Source organism: Theropithecus gelada, chromosome 6 (assembly GCF_003255815.1).
Source record: "Theropithecus gelada isolate Dixy chromosome 6, Tgel_1.0, whole genome shotgun sequence".
NCBI lineage: Eukaryota > Metazoa > Chordata > Mammalia > Primates > Cercopithecidae > Theropithecus > Theropithecus gelada.
This window is the reverse complement of record NC_037673.1, coordinates 62,302,795-62,307,464: the sequence shown is the minus strand read 5'-3', so window position 1 is coordinate 62,307,464 and position 4,670 is coordinate 62,302,795. Positions and strand designations below refer to the sequence as shown.

The window sequence follows — 4,670 nt, the reverse complement described above, 5'->3', positions numbered from 1 at the left end:
TCCTAGGTTGTAGGAATAAGTTGCTCATTTACAAAAAGTGTAACTTTTTGTAGTCACTAACACAAATGCCTGCAATCCATAGATGACATATTTTTTAATGATTGAGACATTTCAGCATTCTTCATGGTCAACTCCTTTACCAGGCATTATCTAAGAAGAACCAAGATTGGCAGATCTGAATTTTAACTTCACTTAGTTCTCTTGCACAGGCTCTGGTGAAGGTGTGAATGGGTAATGAAGGGCCAGGAGGCAAGTGGCCAAAGGAAGAGTGGCAACCTGGACATTTGACTCCTAGAAAATGGAAAACTCACTGGAGTCTACTGTCATCTATGAGAGGAGCACCTGCCTGGTTTTGTAACTTCTGAGTGTTGAGTGTGCATTGCTAGGTGTCCAATGTGAGATGAGTATTTTTGTGGCAACATGGATGAATTTGTGTGGGGGGATGATGTGTATGGAGCTGGTTGTAAGTAACTTGAGGGGAATATGAAGAATATGTGGTTTTGGCAAGATACAATGATGCTAAATATATTTAGGGCACTATGTATTACATGGAAAAAAATTAAACTTTCTTATGTTGCATCCAACTAACTACCTTGTCACTTCGAGGACAACAAAGTGGTAGCTATTGTTGAAGATGTGTAGAAGAAAATTTGACAAAAGTTAGTTACAACCTAGGAGTTCTGAAAAGCCTGCCCAAGAACTAAACTTTATTATTGCCTTTCCATGGAGGGAAAGCCTGGGTATCTCTCCAAATTTAAATGAAAATATTACTGCTAGTGATTAAATGTGAAAACTGGGCTGGGTGCAGTGGCTCATGTCTGTAATCCCAGCACTTTAGGAGGTCAAAGAGGTAGGACCACTTGAGCCCAGGAGTTCAAGACCAGCCTGAGCAGCATAGATAGACCCTATCTCTATGAAAAAAAAAAAAAAAAAAAATTAGCTGTATGTGATGGTACAGGCCTCTAGCCCCAGCTACTCAGGAGGCTGAGGTGGGAGGATCATTTGAGCCAGGAATTTGAGGCTGCAGTGAGCCATGATGCACCACTGCGCTCCAGCCTAGGTGACAGAGCGGGACCCTGTCCCAAAAAAAAAAAAAAAAAAGGAAAGAAAGTGAAAATCCTTTTACATTCAGTACCCTATAGATGTGCAAGCATCTTTACCAATCTGTGTTCCGTCTTTGGACAAGTAAATGTGACCTGAACTCATCTGTCTATACTTTATTCAAAATTTCTAGCTCCATAAAGGGATACAAATGGCCAGGCTCTCAAATTCAAGTGTAGAGAAGTTAAAATCCTGATTGTTTACAAAACTTGTCCATCAAATAGAGCTGGTGTAATTAACTCTGGCACCCCTAAATTCATTTTGCATATTCAGTGGTTGCTATGAAAAGCTAGATCCGAAATAACAAATGCACAGACAGCACCATTAGCAGGGTGCAGGCATCACACGTTTTTCCTTGGGTGGCTTCTGTTACCAAACTTGCAGACATGAGACTAGAGCATTTCTGACAGTTAAGTCCCACAAAAAGATGCTGTTCATTTATTTTGGCAGTGGGTTGTACTATTCTAAGAAGGCAGCTGTGCATGGCAGAACCCAACATTATAACTCAAAATCTGTCACGTCTTAGCATTTGCAGGACATTGGGTTGTGGCATTTTAGAAGGAGATGAAACAGATAGGATGATATCTTAAGAAACAGCAGTTAAAATGCTATGACTTGTAAAATCCCTTATATGCACTACAATGTTTTGAGTTATTAAAGTACATATAATTTAAAGGGCAATTTACTTTACATCATTTGTACTGCTGTATATTCCTACCATATTGGTCAATTATATTTGTTTGTAGACAGTTTTAAACTTGTGCAGTTCAATAGTAGCTCATGTGTATGTTTAAATCTTAAGCCAACATGAGATTTACATTGATATTGTAGAAATTCTAGTGAGAATTTTTCAAGTTATATAAAATTTTCTACAAGTGCTCTACTTAAATAGAATATTCTGCACATAAAATAAGCCAGCAATACAATAGCTGAGAAGTGGGCTTTTATTTTCACCTTACACCTTTCTGGAAAACACAGTTGCAAACTCACTCTGTGTGGATTTCAAGGCACACAGGGAAACATCCATGTATATAGCCAGGGAACAACTTTATCTGCTAGGAAGACAATGACTTTCTTCTGGACTCACGTGACAAAAAACTCACACTTGAATGATAGACACATCTTTTTCTTTCTGTTTGTTGGCAGGTTGTCCACTATAAACCCATAGTAGTTTGCATGCTAAGTAGAATTGGAGGGTAAGAAGGAAACGAGAAGATAACAAAGTGCCTAAACAATTTTTCTTCTTTCCCCCAGCATGAGGAGTACACATCAGAAGTTTATTTCCCCTATAGTCAGTACCTAACTATCTTTATGTAGATGTTAATCAACTTCTTTAATGATGCTGCTGGAATAAAATACTACCACTGTTTGGGGTCACAGACACACATCATATATTTTTGTTTTTGCATATATGTTAGAGCTAATTCATTCCATTGTGTCTATGTATATCATTGTACATGGTATTTATCTATATCATTGTACATAGTTGTCTGCATTTTATGATGTTGGAATAGAGATTTGATTTTGCAATTGAGATACACCTATATTGAGTTGTTTGTTAGTTTGTTTTTAAAAAATTCTTTCTCGCCGGGCGCGGTGGCTCAAGCCTATAATCCCAGCACTTTGGGAGGCCGAAACGGCGGATCACGAGGTCAGGAGATCGAGACCATCCTGGCTAACACTGTGAAACCCCGTCTCTACTAAGAAATACAAAAAACTAGCCGGGCGAGGTGGCAAGCGCCTGTAGTCCCAGCTACTCGGGTGGCTGAGGCAGGAAAATGGCGTAAACCCGGGAGGCGGAGCTTGCAGTGAGCTGAGATCCGGCCACTGCACTCCAGCCTGGGCGACAGAGCGAGACTCCACCTCAAAAAAAAAAAAAAAAAAATTCTTTCTCAGATTATTTCCTTTTTTCTAGTCTGCTTTAGGGCAGACACCCCGAAAGGGTCTGTATGTGGAACAGACTGGGCATTGTTGGTGGTATGTACTTCAGTTCCATGGAAACCATGTCTATGAGTCAGAAAGCAAACACCAGGTCTGTTGTATTGATACCAGGAGGTGTGTTACTAATATAACACCTGACATGTGTGAACTGGCCAGACATCTCCCCAAGAGATGCTGTACAGGATGCCATGAGGGTTGGAGCTAATTGGAAGTATAATCCATGACTGGGGAAGGCAAAATCATACCATCCTAGAAGCAGGCCCATTCCTTTGGCTTCTCAGTGGGGAGCTTGTTTTCTTATTAGTGCTGATGGTTTTATTGCAGTCAGTGGAAGACAAGAGGCCATTTGCTTCTTGCACATCAATCAATCACTTCTGGTCCTGAGGCCTCAGGATATGTTCAGCAGAAAGCAGGCCACACAGCCTCACTCCTGAATTCTTGGAGAGCATTCAAACAAGACAGCTAACTACAAGACTCCAGTGAATCAGACTTTATGGTCGGAAGAGGTGTGAAGAAAAACCCAAATGTCGGCTTTGCAGACGCTGCCGCCGAGGAAAGTCCTGTACTACTAGCCATGGTCAACCCTACCGTGTTCTTCGACATTGCCTTCGACGGCGAGCCCTTGGGCCGCGTATCCTTCGAGCTGTTTGCAGACAAGATTCCAAAGACAGCAGAAAATTTTCGTGCTCTGAGCACTGGAGAGAAAGGATTTGGTTATAAGGGTTCCTGCTTTCACAGAATTATTCCAGGGTTTATGTGTCAGGGTGGTGACTTCACACGCCATAATGGCACTGGTGGCAAGTCCATCTATGGGGAGAAATTTGAAGATGAGAACTTCATCCTAAAGCATACAGGTCCTGGCATCTTGTCCATGGCAAATGCTGGACCCAACACAAATGGTTCCCAGTTTTTCATCTGCACTGCCAAGACTGAGTGGTTGGATGGCAAGCATGTGGTCTTTGGCAAAGTGAAAGAAGGCATGAATATTGTGGAGGCCATGGAGCGCTTTGGGTCCAGGAATGGCAAGACCAGCAAGAAGATCACCATTGCTGACTGTGGACAACTCGAATAAGTTTGACTTGTGTTTTATCTTAACCACCAGACCATTCCTTCTGTAGCTCAGGAGAGCACCCCTCCACCCCATTTGCTCACAGTATCCTAGAATCTTTGTGCTCTCGCTGCAGTTCCCTTTGGGTTCCATGTTTTCCTTGTTCTCTCCCATGCCTAGCTGGATTGCAGAGTTAAGTTTATGATTATGAAATAAAAACTAAGTAACAATTGTCAAAAAAAAAAAAAGAAAGAAAAACCCAAATGTCTCCAAATGATTAAGTAAAACAGGTCGCTTATCTATTGTTTTCTAGGCATCATGAGCCTGCTCTAAGCCAAGGTTTGCTAATGAAGGCCTTTAGCCTGTTTTTGTATGGCCCACAAACTAAAAATGTTTTTAAAGCATTGTTTTTTTAAAAAAAAAAAATCCCCAAAGCAGAGAATATGGGACAGAGACTGTATGTGGACCACGAACCCTGAAGTATTTACTATCTGATCTTTCATGTAAAAATGTCTAAGCAATAGGGTGCAATAATGAAGATATGTTTCTCATTTCTAGCTGCCATACCACTTCTCTGTCT

General features: G+C 41.1%; 1 pseudogene across 1 annotated transcript; it reads left to right on the top strand.

Moving 5' to 3' along the window:
• Positions 1–3,574: 3,574 nt before the first annotated feature.
• On the top strand, positions 3,575–4,325 carry LOC112626340 (annotated as a pseudogene). The gene has a single exon (XR_003119869.1). The product of XR_003119869.1 is annotated as a peptidyl-prolyl cis-trans isomerase A pseudogene (transcript).
• Positions 4,326–4,670: the final 345 nt, after the last annotated feature.